Source organism: Larus michahellis, chromosome 7, assembly GCF_964199755.1.
Source record: "Larus michahellis chromosome 7, bLarMic1.1, whole genome shotgun sequence".
Taxonomy (NCBI): Eukaryota; Metazoa; Chordata; class Aves; order Charadriiformes; family Laridae; genus Larus; species Larus michahellis.
In genome coordinates, this window is record NC_133902.1 from 54061214 (window position 1) to 54086104 (window position 24891).

Here is a 24891-nt window from a genome sequence, read left to right on the forward strand (position 1 = left end):
CCTCCTTTATGGAGTCTTTATCTCTAATGGGTGGTCCAAATGCATTCACAACAGTGGATCTGATTTCAGTATATGTGTGGGTGTCCTCTGACTCATCTTTGAGAGTCAAAATAGACAGATGAAAGAACAGCTTTGATGTGAGCTTATTTCATTCCTCACCTACAAAAAAAAAAAAAAAGTAATTTTGAATTGCGAAGACTTGTACAACAGAACAAGACTAGAGATGTTAACAGAGAGAATGATCTATTGGAACAAGTTCTCTGTGCAAGTTTAGCTATAAAAACTGAGATCTGCAACAAAACAGATGGAGGCTTAAAATCCCTATCCTAAGTCATTGCAGATAGGCTTCTCACTTGTAGATATCAAGATTTTTGTATTCTCAAATTTTATGTTACTTATTTTTGGTAACTTTTCCGTGTAGTTTCAAGGAATGGTTTCCTTAAGACTGAACAATTGTAAAGAATGGGCACTGTTTCAGGTCCTTACTAGAACTCGCAATCTGACTATAAAAAGAGAGAGAGAAGACAAGAGGTAGCATATACAGTTTGCTTTGGAAAAAAGGTTGTTTCCCAGATTGTAAGTTCTCTAAGTCAGTGTGCTGTGGGTAGGTTCAAAATCAATCAACAAGCTAGCCTTTTTGAAGCATTTTTTTCTCTGGGATTCTTAGAAGAGCAGAAGAAAATGAGTGAATATTCCTGCTCCCGGGCTTGTTCCCTCCCCAGCCTCCCTCTAGGAGAGGAGGCTTTTGCAGAGGGATGCAGATCTTAGTCATGGTAGCACTCGGACTGCCTGATTTTTGGGACCAAAAAGGTTGTTCATTTTTGGTATCCAGAGCTAGCAGGGAGGAGTGTGCCCAGAGGACCTATCCTTCCACCACCATTGAGCCAATCCAAGTCAGGCCTACAGCAAAATCCATTTCCCCAGCTTAAAGCTGTGATTTTCTGCCCCAGGCAGCTGTCTACCTTACATATATCCAAAGCCAGACCTGCTCAAATCAATAGTAAATTTTCTATCTAGCTAATTATTTAGGTTATTCTATGACTATTCAACGAAATAAATTTCTTGCTTACCTTCCTCCCTCCTCACATACCTGGGTTGCTACACTGCAACATGCTTTTGAAAGAAAACTGTTTCAGATGCAAGGTTACAGAAAAGTTTTTGCATCTGATTAAAACACTGAGGTCAAAAACTTGCAAAACAGGAACATAAAACTGGCTGTATTTTTAACATTGCTACAAGACTAAAAATCCTTTTAAATGCTAAATATCCTAAAGTAGTTTTACCTCATTTCCACGGAAATTATTCGAAGGCAGAGTTAATCCTGTTTGCTTCAATATATTTTTACAAATATGCTTTAAAAAACATCACTGGGTAAAATTACCATATCTCTTTGTTTCTCTTCTTATTTCTATTAAAACAGTCTCCATCAATCACAAGCCATAGCAGAGGTACAGTGTAAGCCACAAACATCACTTTAAATTGAACTGTTACTGATCAGTAACAAAAACATTTTTGCTCTTCTGATTTTTGATGTTTTCTCACTAATTGCTGCTATTTAATGCTAAGAAAAAGGCAAAATGCTATACGGTATCTCAAATAATTTCTGAACTTACAAGGCATAGAACTATTTGGTCTTTCAAGTCCAGAAATAGATAAATATTATAAATAAAGCAAATATGATGTTTAGATATTAGAAAGCACCTTACTGGAGAAGTCTGAATGCAATAATTTAGTTGTGATTTTCAGCCTTCTACGCACAAACTCAATTTAAAAATTAAAGATTAAACTTTGTTTACACTATAGTCCAAGACCTGACTGAAGCAAACACCCGAGTGAACTCCAGAGTCCAAGTCTGCTGTCACTGAATACCATACGCGTTCAAGTTGAGATGCTAGAGGAGAAAGAGTATATCAACTATTTCAGCAGTAACTCTGATTATAAATAGAAGTGGTTTTCCAGTCTCTGGTAATTGAGAACTGAGTTCCATACCAGGTGTCAAACTGTTACTATGATTTCAGGGTGGAAGGAAAGAATACAGGAGTACTCTCAGGCTGAGGAAGTGGTCTACAGGAAATTGATAACTAGACTTGCCTTTAAAGTGGGAGCTCTTCAAATCCACTCGCTTTACTCAAACAGCAGTTTGTACTAAGAACATGTCTTCAGATGAGGCAACTCTCTCTTCCCCCACCTCCCAACAAAATCCAGCTGTCCTGAGTGGTATTTTAGAAAGGTTTAATACAGCTCGTGGTTTAAATTAAGCAGGATTCAAGGTTAAGATATTTCTCAAAAAAGATCCATTATCCAGGATGGAAAGGATAAAAGTCAGGGTTAGTGTATTGACTCTTTTACTATTTTCAGTACAAGAATCAGTTTAGCTTTTTATTACTATTGCAAAAACTTCTCACTGCCGCAAGCCTTTCATTCCCATTTCACTCCTTATTGAAGGTTTCTGCCCTCAATGGTTAGAACAGGCCCACGCAAACAGCGGGGGGCAGGACCTTCTAAAATGGACCTGAAAGAACAGAAACCTGGCAGAAGCAGATCAGCTGTTGGGAGTTTCCCACCATTATCACTTAGCCCTCTTCCCTTCCTCTCCCAGTTGTGTCAATTCATACAGCCATATCTAATTGAGAAGAATTCGGACTGGAGTCAAGAATGCTATTATTTTTCCCTTGTAATCAATTACTAATACAAGACAAAATGAAGGATCCTAGTTAGAATCCCAATTATCACTCTACAGTTATGTATATGAAGGCTGATTTAGCTTTTGCACCTCTGCAAGTCAAATTTGGTACTTCTGAAATGAATGAATGATCTATTATTGACATCAGTAGTCTCATTCATGACTTTAGAAACTGATTAAATGATAGCAATGACTGATTTAATACTAACCATCCTCAAATACCATTTAAAGAGTTCTTGTATTGTGGCTGACACCCTGTGTAGGTGAAGCACTATCGAAGAAGGAAGAGGCCTTCTGTGCTTTTCTAAAGGGAGCTATAACTCTCTCTGATGCTATCAGCTACTCGTAAGTTGCCTCTAATCTATTGCTGTCCCAGTGAAGCATGGGATGAAGATTTTGGTGTAACTATGAACATAATGGCATGAAAAGATGTATACAACCCCTGAATCAGGGTAAAATAAGCTAATGGGTTCACAAAAGTCATGTCCAGCCCAGAGGAACAGCCTCTGGAAATCAAATCAAAACCTCAACCTGAGAAGACCATAGAGGACAAAGACCAATTGCACGACTATAATATGCATCTGAAGAGAAAGACAAGACATCTGAATACAGTATGTGCTTTAGGAACTATTTGGTGTGACTCATCTAAACTGGACTGCAGAAATGCCAGAGACTTAATGTTGATGGCTCCCTTTAGGGAACTCTCTGTGCTCCTTTTAGGTGTGTCACAGTTATCCTGGAGTGGAAGGCTCATATGCGATCAGACAGAGCTGAGACTTCCTCACCTCAAGGTCTTGCAGCTGTCATTTGGGTACCGAGGACTATGAGAGTTAACCAACTGCCTGCTTTCTACTGGACGATTACAATGGTGGTCCTGTCACATCCTGAAGGAGTGCAGAGGTTTCATCCTGCTCCTTTATGCAGACTCTGACCCAGTGTCCATTAAGCCAGTCAAAGCAAAGATCAGATGTAATCATTTTTGGAGTCACTCATAAGCCACTGATCACATGCAAAGCCATCCAGCCCCTTCAGTCATTTATTTCAACAGCCTACCTTCTAATACTCCAAACCACAGTGCAGGATTTCACTGCCTGGAAGGAGTAAGAGGGGTATAGCCCTTCAATTGTTATATGGAAAATTATAAGCTATAACGAAATATTAAATGAATGAAGAGACACTTACAAAGAGATCAAGATAATAGAAAAAAAAAAAACAAAACCAAAACAAACCTGAAATAAAGTCAGTGACATTTAAAAAGAAAACTAGAGAATCTACACAGCGTGGCTTTGCAGGCCAGCAGCTTGGAAATGACAGCTCATGAGATGTTCTGTAACACAAACAAATGTACCCTCTGGGTGCAATATATATTATTGATCCTCAAATAAAAAGAGAGGAGACTGAAAAAAACAGGTTAGAAAAAAACCCTAAGAAAACCTCAATTTCAAGTTTTATTTTAAGTTTTAAAATAAATGCAATTGCAGATGTATACTTGTGAAAAGCGCTTCGTATCTTCTGACACAGCACTTTCATAACTGCTGCAGTTCAACATGACATTGTAATTCACTGAGAATTCTCACAGGCTTCAGCTGATGTGGACGCTAATTGGAAAATGCAGTGAACAATAGAAACGATAAAGAAGTTACATTTCAACATACAAAATAGTGTCCTCAGAAAAAAAAAAAGACTCATATAGAACAATAGTACAATGTAAGCTCTTCAAAAAGCTTACTATCCTGCAAGGAAACTCGGCAGAATTAATCTACAATGTTAAGCAGACATTAATAGTTTGAGCTCTGAAACAAAATGAACTCAACAGAATAGTCACCAGCCCTCTTGGTGGCCTCTCAGAAATAAGTCAGAGTAAAAAGACAATAAAATGTTATGAAAACAAATTCTGAAATGGTTATTACTAGATTTGGCCCAAATTACATAATTCTGTATCTAACTAACTGAATTCATTTAATTGCAACTAGTCACAGGGTAGTGTGAGAATGTGTTTATGTATACCTTGTCTTTTCTTTAAAAAACAAAAGGAACTCTCCCGACAACCAAACCCACACCTTTGGATACTTCATTTCTAGCTTAGTACTGCCCTCAGAAAAGACACTCCTTAAGTGCTGGGTGAGAAAAAATTAAAAATTTTAGTGCAGACAGGTAAACTTCTGTTTTACTCAATACTCTGTCGTTTAACTCTTCCATCAACTGCATCCTACATAACTGAGAAAACTTAGGTATTAAAAAGCAAAACCTACATTTTTTTTAATCAAGTGTTAAAGTTTTCCATTTTACTATTGTCTTAACCGGATATGCACTGACGCTTTAAAAATATCTCTTCCTGTAAAAATCTGCACCAAGGATCTAGGACTCATTCTCAGCAACAATTTTTTTATATGCAAGTCTTCTGTGATAGTGGGGAACAGAGACTAAAAATAGTCTCCTACTCACAATTAATAGCATTCATGACTTTTCATTGTCTTTCCATTAATGATTTCAGAGGTACTCCAACTGGAGTTACATTTAAATTAAAAACTAAATGTACTTATCACACATTATGTAAATTCATTATGATTGCTTAGTTACAGAATTGTTTATTTGAGAACCTTTTTAACAATATTGTTAAAATAGGCTATCAAGTTGCAAATGCTAAAGCTATGAATAATTATTGTCAACCTGCACAGCGAATTACCAGTTATTACACATCTTATACCACAGAGATGTCGTGCAGTTTATATTTGGATCTGCAAACGCTGCCAAAATTGATGCTAACCAGAAAATTGATGAGATTTCAGGAAACAGAGTAATAAACAAGATAACAAAACAGACATTTTAAGTAATTGTATGGATAAAGCCCCACTTTTCAAACACAAATATGTCTAAAATTAGCATTTTATGTTCATATTTCGGAACCTAATTAGAAATCAGCTGACCTGAAAAGGTACCAAAAATGTACCAGTCTAGGGGGAGCTGATATTTTCCAGTGTCATCAAAACCCTGGCCTGCTCTGTTTGGGAGATTGCCATTAGCATTGGTAAAATCTGCAACACCTGCCTACAGGTTCTTATTCAGCATCTCTTACTCAACTTCCCTGCCTTTTTATGGAACCTGATAATGTTCACTTTTTTGTTTTTAAAGCTTCCTTCCTATATAGGTTCTTAGATTGAAGGCATTTCCTGCTTCAAGAAATTTCCTTTTTATATTTTATACACTGACTGCACACTGTTGATGCTCCAGAAATCAGCTGTGTTATTATATGATTATTTATGTATGAGGTCATGGTAATTACCATTCCTAATGCCTTGCATACCCTAATACCTTCAGGCTGGTAATCTTTAGCATGTCTTCTTCCAGCAAGTGTTAAGAAGCTTATGCTTGAGAATTTCAAACAACTTGGAGAACAAGACCCAATCCTGTTGCATTTCCAGCCTCACTTTTAACTGGCGTGCCTTTTCAGCTTCAGTTCTCACATGCCTTATCATTCTTTCATATATATCCAATCTTTATAGTAAGTCCGCAGGGTTCCATCAATTCGCAGACAGTCCTTCCATACTGAGTAATACACTCGTTTAAATTCCAAAAAGACCCTACCAACCTATCATTTCCATGCTCCCAGCCCTATTTGTTTATTCGTCTCAGCAAGATCACCTGGAAAGCACAAGCATCCCCTTCTGAAGCCAGATACACTTTCCTGCAGCTTGTAAGAGCTGTAAGAGTACCCAGGAGGCATATTGAGTAGATTAATGCTCTTTGAATACATATACTGATTTCTGCTCCCCTTTTGGAGAAACAAGAGAATTGCTACTACTTCACTCATCTTTCCTCATTCTATGTACATTTGATTTGTCTACACTAACTTATTGGCATTATGTTAAGCAATGCTATTTCATATACCTCCATACATACGATTTCAACTCACATTTATCTTATTTACCACTTTTCTCTTAATTCCACATCTTTTTATTGGTCTTTTACATTCCTGGAATAGTTCTTTTTAGCTTATTATAAATAGCTACTGGTTCCAGTCTATCTGCTTCAGCCTGAAACCAAACCTGGTCCTTTCTGCAGGTTTTCAACTCATCCCAGTAACTTGCCATTCTAAACCAGGAACTGTCAGCATCCACTAACCCTTCTCACCCCTAAATATCCCATTGAGAGATGCAAGCGGTCATTCACAGAAAAACTGCTCCCAGACCAACATCCAAGAAAAAGACAGCAAAATTCAAGGCAACCTTTTCTCTCTGAACTTATATCAAGTCCTGAAGGTACCTAAGCGTCAAGGCAAGCATTTAAGGATCAGAAAGCTTTGTACATGCTTCCTGCCAATGTTAAAGACACAAATACAAACCCTCCAACACACTCTCCCCGCCCCAACACGGCTCTGTGCGCAGTGTGAATACAGGTAAGTTAAGAGCAGGCATCTTTAATCAGTTTGAGCCATGCAGACAGCACTTCTACAGCAGAGGGGTTATAACCCTCGATTGCAACACCTGTTTTTGCAGTGATTGTCTAGCCATGGCCTCATGCTGCATTTGCACCTCGCTACAGCCAAGCGGAAAAGCCCCTTTGCAACCCAAGCAGCAGTGCCTGTGCAGTACAGTTTTGGTACCTTTTTGGATCAGCTGATTTCTAATTAGGTTTTGAAATATGAATGTAAAATTCTAATTTTAGACACATTTGTGTTTGAAAAGTGGGACTTCATCCATACAACTACTTAAAATGTCTGTTTTGTTATCTTGTTTATTACTCTGTTTTCTGAAATCTCATCAATTTTCTGGCTAGCATCAATTTTGGCAGTGTTTCCAGATCCAAATATAAACTGGTGCAAGATGTGTAATAACTGGTAATTCGCTGTGCAATTTGACAATATTATTTGACAAATTATTCACAGCCTTAGCATTTGCAGAAACCGCTGCTGCTGGTATATGCTGCATCCCCACCAGGAGGCTCTGCTGACACAGCCAGAGGAGGAAGAGGCTTTGGCCATGCGACAGCAGCAGTTTGTGCCTTTCTTTCAGGACAAATTAGCACCAGTTCTGTGCCTTCCCTCACTTCCCACCAGCACGGGTCTGCCCTGGACCGCCTGTTGGCACATGGGTCTACATCTGCCAAACGGATACACGGCAGGGTTTGTACGTTTTAGGCTTTTGGACCAGCTTCACGCAGTGTGGGGAAAAAGAGGTGACATCGGATCTAGCCTGAAGCCTGCCAGTGGAGAGCTGACTGGTCAATATTTTCTTTAAGAAATTTTGTACCAGCAGAGCAAGTTCACAGTGAATCAGTAATTCACAGGATGAGAAAGAGTCAGTTCAGGTGCAAAGAAATAGTCAGAAGCTCCATTGATTGTCTCATCAGACTGCAGTTTCAGAGTTATCAACGTACTTTGAGGAAACAAGTTTGCTTATCACATACTTGCATGCTAATAAGGGAGCATCTCCATCACACCTCAAGCTCTTTTTTTTTTTTTTTTTTTTGCTACAGGAAATTTTAGATGAATCAGCTTCCTGTGCATCACTGCAGGCACAGATAAAGTGGTAAGGAATATATGGGTGGGAGAGCATGCCCCTGAACTGATGAACTTAAGCTGATGTGGATCTGCACCCCTTACCCTTTCTTAGTAGTGAAGCCAATTCTAATAGTTCCTAACGCCCGCCACCCCATGCATTCCTTCACCTTTCGTTATGTTGTTGCAACTGGGTAGTTTCTGTGCTCAGAGAAGAAAATTAGAGAAGACAGGCACTCTATGTATATCCTAAGCCAGTTTTGCCTCCAAAGAAAGCATTTTCCTTAAGTATGTGTTTAAAAGGCTTTTAAGATGCAAGTAAATCATTTTGCTAATAAATACAAGACTTTTCTAACTACATGACTCAGCTCGAATTCAAACTTCCAATCTAAACTTGGGAAAATTAGTATGAATGTGAAATATCTTCACTGCTTGAGATTCATGGTCGGTAAGCGCTGTATTCAAATGTTTTCTTTATGGCCTTGATGACTAGTCTTCCTATCAGCACTTCCTATACTGTTCAGCCTCTCACATTCTCCCTCAGCAGAAAGACTGGCCTCATCCAACTACCTTTTCAATCATTACTAGCATTTTAGTCTTACTTTGGATTTCTCTAGAAGCCTGACTCTACTCCCATTAAATCTCAGTATTAAAAACTCATTTACTTCAGTGGGTTGAAGCACAGTTGTAATCCCTTTATATTTCCAGAGTCATAAGAAAAGCAGGTTGCGTGATCAAACATTTACAATTTTCAAATGAAAACAAACAAAATGACCCAAGAAAGTATTAATTTTTTTTGTCAGCCTATCACCATCATTTGTTCAGGCTCAGACACAAAGCCAGAAGAGTCTCTTCAGCTGGTCTGAAACAGAAAGTGGGAGCTTTCATTATAAGAGCGCTTTACTGCCAAGCCTATACTCACGTACCCTGCCTGCCCTTTCAGGGCAACTGGCAGCTCCCATAAAGTATGATCTGAGCTCCTTCCAGGCTTTCCTTTCAGTCAGGTCTCATCACCAGATCTTCACATTGCCTTTTATGGTGACTATGTACAACACTTTATGGAGAACACTTGACAAGCTCCTCAAACACGCTGCTTGGAATGGGCTCATGAGCCACTTCACAAGCCTCCACCCAAAGAAGTTATCCTCAGTTTTCTCAGTGTTGCACGTGCACCCTAACACATCTAGACACCTTCCAAATCAAAGCAGCTTGTACCCCAGCACTTCAGATGCCAGGCAGAACTCACCTGCGTCTGCCTGCTCTTGACCACAGCATCCTCAGGCACACATCCAGTGTGGAAACATAGGCTAACAGCCTCAGCCCCCAAAGCATGCCATTTTCTCTCTACTGTTTTCTTCCTGCCGAAGTAGAACTCCTGTGATCCATTTTGCTCTGCCCAAAATGGAGTGTGTACACCTATGAGGCCCAACACCTTCTTCCCAAGGTAACAAGAATGTATTAGCTGGCTGGTAAGAGTTTATCTCCTCAAAGCCCAGAGTGCCAATGCAAAATAATCATTCAATAGCTACAACAATCTGCTCCCAGAAAAGCTAAAGATGCCTCTGAGACAATTCCTCCCTCCAGATTTGGGTTACCATCTTCTTGCTGGAGGTGACAGTAGGGTCATGTTGCAGAATCAGTAATCTGAATAGGCTAGTTTGACAACTCGCCCACAGGAGGGCTGGTATCCCTCCTCTTCCTCCGGTCTTTCTCCTTCTTCTGCTTCTCACTGTGCTCTCCAGCCACTGAACCCATGCTGCTTTGGCAAAAACACTGGTAATTTCTTTCTGGTTAATGTTAGATCTGTTCCGAAAGACTGGTGGAAGGAAAAGGATGAAACCAAGAGGCAGGGGCAGAAGTAGGACTTCCTCTTTGAGATCAACAAGTTCTCAGAACTGCGGTATCATTCAACAGATCATGTTCATGCTCCTAAGCTCCTTCAGTGCCAAGTCTAGATACAAGTTAAAACTGTCAGCAAAAACCAACTCAGAAAAAAACCATCATCCTCTAGGCACTAAGGACAATTTTTCTGCTGCCGGCAAGAAATGCAGTATCCAGCAGATGGGAAGAATGAAGAACTGGAGGAAAATGTGGCAACATATTTTGAAATATCATGAGTAGATGAGTTAGAGCTCATCTCATCATGCTGTCATGACACTTGAAGCATTCTTCTGTTCTTACTTCATGAAGAGCTGAACAAATCGCACAACTGAATCTGTCAGCTGAAACCAACCACCGTCAATGAAATCTGCATAAAACCACCCAAGAAATAAAACCAACATATTTCTATGGGTACAGCACGAAATCTTCAGTTGGATCCATCTCACTGTGTCAGCATTGTACTGTGCTGATTGCACCGTGAACACATGGGGCTCTGGATGCATAAGCAGAGAGGGCTGATCTCATGATTGTCGGCCCCAGCAACCTACAGCACTTTGTTCTGAAAAGCTTCTGTCCCCACTGCAGATGTGTGTGCAGTTTACAGCCTCCTTGTCTTATGGTAACCCAGAATCGGTGCCAAGTTTAAAACATTGGGCTAAAGACCACTTGACCTGCAATGTCTTCATGAGGTGTCCCTGCCAAGCTGTTCCCGCAAAGGGCAGGAACTCAACCATCCCAGTGTGATGCTGCAATTCCACATATAATTTAGGGCAGTATAGGCTGATGCTGTCTCCCTACCCTCTACATTTTTAGCCTTCCTTTTCTGGTTTGCACTACCATTTCTCTTGTACGGGCACAAGGTGAAGCAGATGAGGGACTGAAACAAACCTTTTAAGTTTTGCTCCACCAAATCTGTTCTTTTTGACACACATCTGCAAACGCTTGTGCTGTCACTAGGTCTTTTCTGGAAGCAGTTCATGTAGCTACTCCGTAAATATCCCTGGTCACGTATTAACAGCCTTCAGATTACCTGCAACCTGGGATTTAGTTTCTGTGTTATGCAGTTCATACACAAGAAGTTTTACTAGGTTGCTTCAGGAATTAATCTAGGAATTTAAAAACATAGTCTAAGTTTGAAAGAAATGAGGCAAATTTTATCTGGCTTGGCAATCGTTTCTGAAGGTTTCCCCATGCCTCTCCAGCTCTGAAGAGAGGCTCAAAATAGAACATAAGGAAAGATGCAAAGATCTCCAGCTCAGAGTCATATTCAAAGTTATTTTTAAACTAAACAGTGACACTTCTAGACACGCAGATGACAAACTGTCTTTCAATGTTCAAAATAGCTAAATATTAATTCATTTTAAATAAGAGTGCATTATAGGTATTTTAATCCCTATAGGTATTTATAATCCTTGCCATTAACATGTAACCCTACACAATATGTAATTTTGTAATTCTGTGACTATACTTTCATATTTACAAGAATGAGCTCTTCAGTGTACTGCAGCTGTTTCCTCAACCACATAAAGTGTTTGCTTGTTGCAGGAAAACGTACGTAATTACATTAGGTTGGCTGCCAAGAAATAATAGTCCTAGAAGTAAAACCTATTGATCAGACAACTGCTACATCAGTCTGTATGTCACAGCACAGCTGCTCTTGCTAGAAGCTGAAGGATCATTCCTTTGTAAACTTTCCAGCTTTTCACAGATTCATGCCATGTTTCTTTCCCTCCGTACAGCTGGATAGCTTAATGCTGTAAAATCAGTACCCTTCATTTCTGCTGATAATGGCAACTGCTTTTAAAAAGGCAAATCGTATCACTTTCTCTCTTATAAACATGTGTTTTTCAGGTGCATAGTACACATGCACACACACTTTGCAGTATGAAGTGGATTTTCAACAGAGGTAGTTATGCAGTGGAGAGTCTGAGTGTTCAATATTGGACTACAGAAATCACTACAGAAATTTAATGGTGGGGACGGAGAGGTTTCAGACATCAAAAGTTTGGCTGCTCCTCTGGGCATAGAAGCTGCTCTATCTTCTCTGGGTCCATCTGCATATAGTCAGCCTGCAAAAATTTCAGAGGCCAGCTGCCCAACAGAATATGCAGCCATGCTAACAGTTCTACCTACTTGTTGCTGAAAGCCATACAATGTCAAAATAGCTTATGAATCATTTAAATGTGATTTCTTAAACTATGAGTGGCGGTCTGCTGGAAGCTTTACTGGACTATTTGAATCTTCTCTAATGTCAACAGGTTAAAACAAAGCACAACCAGATAACAACTTGCACTAACCACTTTGCTTCACTGCAACCATTTTGGGGTGGAGTAACAAGCAAAACCTTAGCAGTTTTGCAAGAAAACTGAGATTGTGAGGTTGATGTTTTCAGCAGGGACAGGCAGAGGATGCATATCAAAGACAAGATAACAACGTATTCGGAAAGCTCTGGGGCATGCTTCTAGCGGTTCCACATCAACAGAACTATTTTATCTCCCACAAAACGTCCCAGCAAGCTTGTAAGGATCACCAGAATCAGAGAGGAAAAAATGATTACTGCTACCACCAACCATGCCTTTTATGTATGTATGTTTCAGACTGACCCACACCACAGCCTCTAACTTAATCATTTACACACATCAAATGTTTTATCTGTTATGCCATTTTATGATCACTGAATTAAGGAAAATAAAATGTTCGCTGCGAGAAACAACTCTCAGCTGTAAACTATCTGCCTGCATTTGCAGCACTGTAAGCTCTTTAACCTCCTTCTGGTTTCTATTTGTGTGTGTGAAGGCTGAAGTGACCTCCCCCCCCACTATCCCAAAAACATTGTCAAACCATAACAAAACACTTTAAAGAGTCATTACATAAAGACATACATGTTTCTCTAACTAATTACGGAATACATAACTGCCACTGTGAGATTTAAACTTTAACAATTACTTTAAAAAAATGATTGATATCTTTATTTTCCTGTCAATTTTCAAGATAAAAGAAAAAGACATCATATCTATTTTTTCATACACTAGTTCTCAACTCTGTGGATATACATGGCCAAGATTTAGCAGCTGCAGTGACCTGTTCTTACACTGAATTTGGCTTATTGCAGCCTGAAATTTGTTTAGTTTTACCAGATGAAATAAAAAGCTCTGTCAACAACAGCATATATTTCATAAAAACACAATCTATATCTAAGTCCCTTTGCAAATCCCACCTCTGAATTTCTTCTCAAATGAAAGATCACAAATGGAGAACAGTGAAGAGCAACAATTTGTCACAACAAAGTATGTTTTTTCCTACTATTTTCTATTATGATATCTCAAAATCTGTCCTCCCTGCCCCTGTCCAAAAATTAAGATTCCTGCTCTTTTTCTCACAGCCTTGGACTTCCCCTTTCTTCATAACCCACAAAACTCTCATACTGAATCATCAATCCAGTCACAGGAAGTTGGATGTACCTCACGCTGGAGAGCAGCTAAGATACACTGAAATGAGGCACGTTTGCACCAGCTGAGTATGTTGCCTTATCAGCACTCATAACCCCTGCCAGCTTGAAAATGAAGGGCTGAACTTGAGTTCATGATTATTTTGGTACAGCTGAGCCACCGCCTCTGTTCCCACATTATATTAGTATTTTCTCTTTGGCCTCTGTCCTCTGTTGACAAAGCTTTGCCACCCACTCATGAGAATGGGCTGCTGGTGTCTGGCTCGGATGTGTACAGCGGCGTGCAACTCACGGAACAAATGCTGCCAGCTCAGATCTGCCGAGTAGTCTGTGCTGCCTGACAATGGAGGGATAGCTTTAGCAATTGACAAGTCAAAGCCTGCAAACCTCTCCTGAGATACTCACAGGCACACCGAGATGAAACACGTCAAGCTGAGACTTGTCATTGTAGCCCCGATCAGGTCAAAAAGGGCGCTCTGACCTGCAGTCCGCCCTGTTTCAGACCAGGCAGGTGTGGAGCTGCGGCAATGGGTGCGCTGCCAGTGGTGTGGTGCTGGGGAAAGCCTGCATGTCACATCGTCAGAACATGCTCATCTAATTAAATTCAGTTGTCTGCTTCCAGAGCTAAGTAGCTAGAAACATAGAAACAGCCCCCCAGGAATTGACGTTTCTGCTGAAAAACAAGTCAGAAATCACAAGAAAGTGTAGTTTGGAGTACTAGGAAAAAAGGTAACTAGGAAAAAAGGTAACGGCACTATTTCCTTCTTTTAAAGAGAAGCTGATACACAAGTTTAAAACAAACATCAAGTTTCTGAAACAAAGTTTGATGGGATTCAGAGGACCAACTAAATTGTTGCTAAGGGTTTCACAATCCCAGAGAGGCATCCCACAGCGCACCGTAAACGAACTCCCACTCAGCCTTTGTAGAGGAGACAACAAAACACCCATTTACAACACTGCATAACATCTGCAGGTAAAACCAGTCTCTGTGAGGACTCGCTGAACCCAGAGCAGATGAGTTACAGAAGCTCTTGCAAAAGAGCAAGTGTGTTCCTGGTTAAAGCCACCCAGTGCAGGTGAGGCCTAAGGCAATGGCAGCAACATAGGAAAGAATGGCAATACAAACCAGTCCACAAGAAATTGGTCATTATCAGTGGTTAGCGCCTATTTTAGAGTAAATAGACAGAGGAGAAATTGATAATTAGTATTCTCAAACTAATTATGACAAATCATGACTACAGTAAGTGCTGCCATCTGAGTAAAACTATATAGATCTACTAATTTGCCACTTAAACAACAACTGTACATTCCTTTGTTAGAGCCTGGAGTGGATGTGTCCCATCAGGTTTATTAAAAGACTGCATCACTACTCTAAATGGGGGATCCATTTTCTTTAGAGGAATCAAAATAAAAAAACAGCTACTGTGTGCTGAGAACTGATTTCTCACATGTGTGCAATAGGAAACAACGAGCTTTCAGCAGCTTCTAGAATCAAAGCTAAAATACAGGCAAGCAGAGAATCTGTACCTGAAACTAAAGCTCAAACAGGACAAAAGAATTAGAGCAAAGGGAAGTATGTCATAATCATTAGCTTTACCCCAAAGACCCTCTTGTTTTCTCTTTAGGCCTATTCCAGTTCCTAATGTGGGAATTTCATTCATTGACTTCACTTGGGTCTTGTGTCAATTTTTTTCACTTTTACTGCGTGACCCAGATTTCAGATACCATGCTTTTAAATCCATTCCCAATAAAAGTTAAGCATATGCCAAATTATTTTCTTATGTGTATTCTGTCCTAAAATCAGCCCCAAAACAGCTTATCAATTTGCACCACTACTGAGCTTGAAAGTTTTTCACTTTTGACTTCAGACACCTTTTGCTACTAATAGAATTGTCCCTTCAAAAAGTAAAGATACTTATTTAACTGGAAGATAGAAGATCACTAATAGAGAAAGAAGTTTTAATCCTACACATATCCACATAACTAAGAAAGAGGAAGTAAGAGCCCAAATATATCAATTTTACTTTGAAGGACTTACTAAAAACCATAGACTAAAGAAGCTTATTTTCTTGGAAATGATTATTTGGTACAGCAATATCTGACATCAATGTAAGGCCAGCGAAACTTCCTTAGTATGCAATGCAGTGGCTGGAGTACTGTACTAATTACACATTTGGCAGGACATAAACTCTCCTGCATTTGTGCATAGCCTGTTAGTGTATAAAATGTAAAGAGCACAGATCAACAAGCAAGCTCAAATGACACATTAAAAAAAAAGTAAGGAATGAACCTATATGACTATAGCATCAACAGCTGAGTGATCTGATCCCTCTGCATGTGGTAGAATAAAATCTGCAGAAGCCAAATCCCTTCTCTAAACTCTCATCTTTCTTGAAGCCATGAATACTAATCAATGTTAATATACATGTTGTCAGGTATCCAACCATTATTTAAAAAAGGAAACCTTTCTCTAAGAAGTACCTTCCCCAGGTCTCCCAGCACAGTTTGCACTCTCTCTATTGTTAGATTGCACGCTCTTTGGGCCAACAAGTGTCATTTTTACTGCCTCTTACAGCGCTAAGCACATTATCAAAGCTTAGCAACCCTAACCATGAAAAGAAAAGCAAAGAAAAATCCCACAAGTTAACTTTGATGTGGGGTGCAGATCCCAGTCCTGTTCTGACATCAGGAAACTGGACTCATGAAGGATTTGTGAAGGCTGTTAGAAAAAATGGTAAAGATATTTAGGGCTTACTTACAGAGGGACAAATGGGAAAGTTAACATGTTTGACTCCGGTTTACTGAGCTGCATGAATCCTCTCCATGGACGCTTCTAATTATAGTGGCTTTAATTTGATTAGGGTAGGGTCTCTCTACCCAAGTATACAATAAGCTGGGCTACAAGTTTCTGGATCTCTGGCTGCTCTACACTCACTCCCCATGCAGTGATGATAGCTGTGTCCACTTATACATATGTACACAAAGCATGCCCACACAGGGAGTTAGCATGAGGAGGAGTAAACAGCATGTCACCAATTCACACTCTGATGAACAGCACTCTGGAGCATCAGATGACAGTGATACAAGTCAGATCTTCAGGGTATGTGTACCTTTGTCATCAAACTTTAATCCAAGCACCCTCAGTTACTTCAGATAGCTTTTCCTCCATGTAGCGCGGGGAATGTACAGCCTGGCATAGACTTTTTCATCTTTATTTTCTAGGGGGTGACAGTACTATACCATCTAAAAACAGAATTAAAATGCCATCATGCTGGGTGCATATATAATGCCATAGTGAGAAAGTCTGTCTCATCTCCTACTGTTGAATATTTATACTGAAGCAGTGACCAGATTCCCCAATGAAGTTTGGGGTTCCACTGTGTTTGTAATTTTGTACACGTCCATCAAGTAACTGTAACAAGTCCATCACAGGCCTAGAATATTTATGTCATCTGGAGATGACAAAACCCCCAGGGAACATCTGCCTCATATGATCCAAAACCCACATAACATCACACTTTAGCAGGACTGGATACTTCTTTTATAAATAGGTTTTAAGAGAAGCTAGGATTTTCATTTCAACTTTAACTCTTCCTAGAATACTTAAATCACAGTCCTTCCTGTCTGTATCCATTTTCAGTGCAGCTGGGAATGTTCTTACTATTGTAAAAGCTAGGACTTAAAAGATAGCAAACGATCATCTGGAAGATATTGATACCAATGTGTAACCACTGATGTAGACTCTGTCACTGACCATCGCATCAGGACTTAATCTTGACCTTCCTGAACAGGACATGATGAACTAAATCCACCCAGATTTTGTCAGCATTATTTTAAAACAGAAACCACAAAAACATACAGTATCAAATGCATGCTTAGCTACTTCATCCCTTTGGTGAGAAGCAACACAAATGACCTGTTCCTCTGGAGATATGTTCACGGTAGTCCTATTAAAAAGCAGAGAGACCAAACACTTTTATCACGTTATATTGCATATTCAACCATGCTATTAGAAGGAGACTGATTGGATGTACTCTGCCAATTCAATCCAATTCTCAAGCAATACTCTTCTTCCTTGCTATTAAGCATCTCAGCCCCCCAATCTATAATAACTGGAATTGGAATCCTCTGTCTTTTACCACAGCATTTCCTACTGATTTAATCATTCTATTCATATTTCTTGCTGACCCGATTTTTGTCCCCTTTCACTTTTAAATCCCCTATTGACTTGAATTAATCTTGCAGAGAGCTTGTACGACTAGGAACTCACTGAGTTTTGAAAGCAAGCTCTGCTAGCTCACGAAAAGGCCTTCCACACATCTATTTTCAAAAAAAGGTTAAATGCTTAGTGACAGAGGTAGCCAAGTGTCATTAAAAAAACCCCACAGCCCACCACATAGACAAGAAGAGAATGAAAGTGATGGTTAAAGCAAATCTGTACCTGAGAACCTGTTTCAATTCAAGTTAAAACTAATTTGGGGGAAACGGCAGAATTTTGCATAGGAAAGGTAATGACAGAATTGCTACTAAAATAAAGGACCAGCCAGTTTCATGTGTACAATACTTGGGTCCTGCAATAAGCTCTCTTACTTCATGTTGTGCCATAGTCAAAATACAAATTATGCACTGCATCCATCAAAATCTGTAACTAGCTATAGTCCTCACGCCTTAAGTAACAACATGAAGCCATATAACAGGATTTGATCCTGGGTTTATACTTTTCTCCCTGTCTTAAAACTGAATAATATTTACACAACAGCTATCTCTACCAACAAGGAGTCTTCAGTATGATATAGACTCATGCTGTGCACCTAATACAACCTCACTGAATAAAAACATATTTCAACGATGAGATTGTGAGCAGAGGGCATTTCAGGCTGCTGCAGTTTCTTGTGAAATACACGTTTATTTACTTAGCTTAATTGCCCCTTGTTAGCTGCACCAAACTGAGAAGAGAAAGAGTCTGATTTCAAGACAAATACTAAACCTTGGTTATATATTAATTAAGTACACTAGGAATATAAATTCAAAAATATTTCGTTATAATCAGATACAAGCTCATATACAGTAAGAACGAACTGTTTCCCTGCAGTGAAAAGTGTGGAAGCAAACATCCACTGGTGCCCAGAAAAATATGAAATAGCTCTTTACTTTTTTTCTCAGTGTAACAGTCATACTGTGTAGTGAAATACTTATTCCATGTGCAGTGGTTACCATTTCTACTATCTCTTAAACTGGGATCAAGAATCAGCGTGATACTGCAGTAGTGAACAACATAATATAGCTGTAATAGAAATTCCTACTAATGTTTGCATTTCATATAGTTTTATGTTTTTGGGTAGTGGTTCACAAAGCGTGGTCTGTGGATCACTGTTAACCAGCTAAGTCATGACAAGGGATCTATAGAGCTACTGAACGTACTCGGTATTTTCAGTAAAGAATTTGATAGAAGTTAGTGTATCCCTGAGAAATTGAGCAGGCTAATATTGATCCATAATTGCACACTCAACAATCAATGGCTCTTCTCAATTATAGGGGAATATTTACAGAAAGCAGCATTCTCCACGTAAAGAGCAAGGATTCAGGTTTCAGCTGAAAATAGAAGGGTTATAAATGGCCACAAGCTAAACTTCCAGTCAGGGGAAGATACTCTTATCTAATTACAAGAAACCTTCTTGTCCCTTCCTGCGATAAAACCATTTGGCTGCACTATTAATACTACCACAGCAGTGCTTTCTACCTAAAGAGGCAAAAGCCAGAACATGAAAACAGAGCAGTCATTTGGCAAAAGAAATAGTGCGAGTCTAAAGGCACAGAAGGCATCACTTCATAGCAGAAACGTTATTAACAGGTTTCTATCCCATGTTTTTTGCTAAATTTTCTTCTCCTTTGTATTGTGTTCTTGGGTTGTTTTTTTTTAACAAATTACTAAGAGCTTTGTGAGTTTCTGGCATAAAAAATATTGTGTAACTATAGTGCTAAGACAGAAACAAATGAAAACGTATTTTTCCTTAGGTGCTTAGACATATGGGTAAAGGAGAAAATCATTTCAGCTGGAGTGTCTCTTGTATTTAACAAATGTGCACGTAAGAATATTTACGAAGATAAATTTAAGATTACAATAAAAGGTACAGAATCATTTTGCCTATTTTGACAATTCTCATTACAATACCAGAGCTGTTGATAGCACTCTTATGAAAGTATGTATTACAGAAACAAAGTACGTTACATCTCATTTTCCCTCTTTATGCTAGTACTTTGACCTTTGAAAATTAGTGTAGAATTTGGAAGTGATTATATAGCTGTCTGTAAGTTTATGCCCAGTATCTATTGAAAATATTTGCAAATTTAAAAGAAATAACTTTCACCTTTAGTTGCGGTAGCAAAACTATTATCTTATTACTATCCTTACTTACCATGAAACGGCAAAGCTTGTGTGGGCAAATTATCCCTCTTGCTGCTAGATAAAACCTGAACATGAAGATGCTGAGATAATCTTACAGTATGGGCGTTTAAAAATGAAGTAAAAATGTTATTCACAGGTTCAGATGAGAAGCAATAATGAACACTTATTGGTTTTAAAGGTATTTGGTGATTTAACTTGTGCAATTTCTTTTACAAAACTATCTCATTGACCTTCAGAGTTCCATGCCATTAGCTGTGAATTTGAGAAAATGAAATGCTGTTTTTCATCAACATATGCATTAAATCCATATCAGATTTTCCTTTAAGACGTTTATGTCAGTCAATAAGGGTTCTGTACCTCACCCACTGTTTTCCATGATGTACCAAATTAAAATGAAACATCTCATAAAGAGAACAAGATATTTACACGTTGTTTTCAAGGACTTGACAAAGAAACATTAGCTGCATATTGTCACGGTGCCTTCACAAATCTGGACTTTAAGGGGAGCAAGAAGCGGAGGACAACAGAAATAAGAAGAGGAGGAAAAATGCATGTTAAAGAAAAATTCAACAGGGCATAAGAGTTCATAAAAACGAATACCATAGCTTCCAGCTCACTGGTAAACTATCCCTCAAAAGGATACATGAGTACTCCTGGAGAAGGCTGGGAATTTATTCTCTTGATATCTACTACTGTTGGTCAGGCAGCTTGCTGCCATTCTTATTTGTAGAGAGATGGCCTTCACAAAGACCATAATCTTTCTCTGGAGATCCATTCACAATCTAAATAAGCATTCTCCATGTCCCAGGATTGCTCACCTGGAGCTTGAAGAAGCCGCCCCCTTTCCATGAGTCTGAGCAAACCACAGGTCCTCTGAAAATGCTCATTGCCAGGAGGATCTCTACGTGGCTGCAGCTTCCTTAATTTTTATAGCAATGCAAATACTGCTGATTGTCTAACATGGAAGTTTCAGTTTCTGATATAGCCATATTTGACTCACCTGGCTGCCATGTTGTCCCTTGCCCTTGAGACAGACAAAAAAACTAAGGTTGGGACCGTTAGGCACCCTGTTGACCAGAGGAAAAGTCTGGCTGAATGAGCACAGTGTTAGGACCTAGTCCTATAAGAAGACGGAGTGAAGAGTAATTTCTGGTCAAGCAGATTTGCCACACTGCAAGCCTATGATTAGTTTCAATTTAGTCTGATGTAGTCTAAACAGAAGTGACAGCTAGAAAAAGCGGGAGCTCGAAACTGAACCTAAAAGTGAGGGGATGAACCACCTTTTGAACAGTGATCTTCCCACTGTACTAAAGTGATTAATCTAATATTTGCACTGAATTACAGCAATTACAGTTAACTCCAGGGCAGGATTCCTGGTTTCTGAAAATACAAGTTTTGTCCAGATATAAAGGATATGCTTCATTCTCCCATGCATTTATTACCTGAATTGCCAAGAACTCTTGGATCTATAAAAGAGGTACAACTCCTCCAATTTCTGTTTTTGTTTGAAATGTCTAACCTATTTGGTCCATACTCCATGTCACACTCACTCAAAACAGATTAAAAACAACTAGAGATAATAAACTTACTCTAAGTCTTTAGATGTTACAATCCTTCTTAATCAGTTTGGCCTATATGAAAAAGGCATGTAATAAACCTGAGACCATGAAGATCTCAGGTCTCTCAGATTTTTAACCACAATCACAAATTAATGCAGATTACAGACACAACACAAGGTAAAAATAAAACAGTTTAGTCTACTTAAAAGTAGTACAGAAATATATATTCAAGGATGCAGTTTCAGTATTACATTTTACTTAGGACAGCTAAACTGTAACTTATTTGCAATTCCAAATCATTAAAATCACTTAGGAGCAATTTGGCACAACATTCTGAGTCCGTACAAGAGTCATGATCACTGCAGTGATGATACAAGAAAGGAAAACTTGCTGTGTAATAATCATCTCTGGAGGACATGCCTTTATAAGAGGCACAGATCACATTATGAGAATTTTGCTTGCCACTTGTGTTTCAAAGTGAAAATTGAGCTACTGGAACACTGAAAAAAGTCAAAAAAGAACCTTGGCTATTTTTCAGTTTTAGATCCCCATAAGCATTCAGATATAGTTCACTTTCATATGTTAAATTGGAAAGGAGAAGATTTGAAGTTTCAAAGGCCTATTTATCTTCCTCCTAATCTAGCATGCTTGTTCCCTTTGCAATGAAACTTTTACTGTTATCTGCTCCTGTCTATTATCACATCATCCAACTTCTCTCCAGTGTTTCTGACCTTCACCTGCACTTGCTGCTTTTCTCATTCCAAGCTCCTCCAGGGGATGCCAGCTCTGAACTGAAACACATAGCTATTTTTTCGCAAACTCTTTTTTAAAAATCCACATCTACTGTGACACATGCAAGCTATGAGGTGACTAACAACTGGTCTACCAAAGGGAATCTGGGAAACATTTGATAGTAAAAATAGCAATAGCAAAATGTATTCTTCTTTTCTACTTTTCATTGATTAGTTTCTTAGGGCATGTCTGCACTGTACAATACTGCAGGACACAGAAACTACTACTGAATGAGCCAGCTCTGCAGGACAGAGATAATTAGCCTAAGCACAGTGCCATGTTAGCAGTGTTACACGTCTTTAAAGAAGGAAGTTAGTATGTCTTCACAATAGTGCACTCTGCCCTATCACTGCACAAGCTTGCTCAGTGGTAGCCTGATGGTTTCTGGATCCATCAGAGTGTAGAATTTCATTAGCAATTTTGCAAATGCAACTCCATGAAAGTTAGCAAAACTCATATGATGACTGATGTGTAGATAGATAGTTTTTTTCTTAAGGTCTTTGCTGTGTGTAAAACCCCACCAATTTTGAACTTCCATCCATTAAATACACACTAACATCAAAAATAAATGGTTTGTTTGAGTGTGAAAAAAAAAATTGAATTCTGAAAGAAATCAAGGGGATCAGTTACGTGGAAGTGGCTGATTTCAGATGCGTGCACGTAAAGCAGCCATTTGGAAGACATGGAAAGCATTTCTTCACATATCTTGAAACAACTTCTACAATACAGAAATTATTCTCTTTCTATGTTCTTTCAACATTACCAGTGCTGGAGTCTGTCCAAAGAAGGGCAACGAAGCTAGTGAAGGGTCTAAAGCACAAGTCTTATGAGGAGCAGTTGAGAGAACTGGGGTTGTTTCTCCTGCAGAAAAGGAGGCTGAGGGGAGACTTTATCGCTCTCTAAAGCTACCTGAAAGGAGGTTGTAGCGAGGTGGAGGTTGGTCTCTTCTCCCAAGTAACAAGTGATAGGACAAGAGGAAACGGCCTCAAGTTGCATCAGGGAAGGTTTAGATTGGATATTAGGAAAAAAATTCTTCACTGAAAGGGTTGTCGAACATCGGAACAGGCTGCCCAGGGAAGTGGTGGAGTCACCACCCTGGAGGTATTTAAAAGACAGACAGACGTGGTGGTCAGGGACATGGTTTAGTGGTGGACTTTGCAGTGTTAGGTTAATGGTTGGACTTGATGATCTTAAGGATCTTTTCCAACCTAAATGATTCTACAATTCTATAATTTCCATCTACATTAAAAAAATTGCAAAAAAGTATTTCTGTACATTGCAAGATTATTCTGCCCTGTGAAAATGTTGCTATACACTAATAACAAAGGTTCATATTATGGATTTGTACAAATATAACAGACAGCAAAGGAAGCCGCTCACGGAGCACAGGCCTCAGCTAGTAAGTCTTGCTGACCACAATCTATAATTAAGACAATGATTCTCAAGAAAACTGTGTTAGAAATTAGCAAAATAGAAGAAATAAACTTACAAGGTGAAGGCAGCCATTAAAAGTTTCCAAATGGCAAATGCATGTGAAATAAAGTGTTTAGGCCCAGCTTATAGACTGCTTAAGCATACTATAATTGACTAATTAGAAGCATCTATAATCCAGAAAGAAAACAAGCGGGCTAGACTAAAAAAGTGTGACTGACTAGTAAGATCTGTATAAAAAATTGTCCAAAACCATGAGTTCTTCAAAATATAGAAATCTCCCCCATGATCAAGTCAGCCATACAGGACAAACTACAGATAGTGAAACGTAAAATGGGAGTTCAGAAATCTAAGAATCTGAGGTCAAAATGGCAAGATTTATAACTTAACAGATTTCAGAAGTAAAGCTTTCCTTCTTTCAAAAACATAAATGAAAACATGCTGAACTAACAGTGCAGCTGAGAAGGATATAGTCATTACGGGTAATATGAGATTTGAGATGTGTTCATATATCTATAGTTGTGGCTGGGACACTTTATCACACAACTGCACTCTCCTCTCACAGAAAGGTCTGACACAGACTGTGCTCCCTCAGCACTGCCAGGGAGGCCAACAACCTGCAGAGCACAGAGCAGCCAGGCTACGGCCTTGTGTCCCTTCATTCAATAAGGGCACCCTGCTAGGTAATAAGGATCATTCTTATTGATAAACTGCTATTGGCCAGGTCACATAAAGATAGTTGGACCCATTACCTATATGTAATATTCATCAGTGAGAGAGATTTTTATTTTCCACCCTGGGGTATCCCGGGGTAGTGCAGCTAAGGGTCTTTTCCAGCCATTCAAGCAGAGGTCTCCCATCAGGAGAACAGAAAACCTCCCAAGCACGGCAACTCCATTTGCTCACAGCTAATCCACTGAGCTCTGAAACATCACTTCCCACCTAGTGAGGCAGAACGGAGACTTCACTGTGCACTTCAAGGCACTAATTCACTCCATGGGAAGCTGCTGGTGCACATGTCCAGGCACAGCACCCACTAACCACTTTAGGAATAATGATTAGGGTGCAACTGACTTCCAGACCTGTCCCAGAGATCTCTATCACAGGCTCATTTGTATGGACACCTCTGCAGTATCACTATCTATTTTTGAAAATTTAAACCGCTAAAGTAACGGGTTTATTTGTAATGCAGTG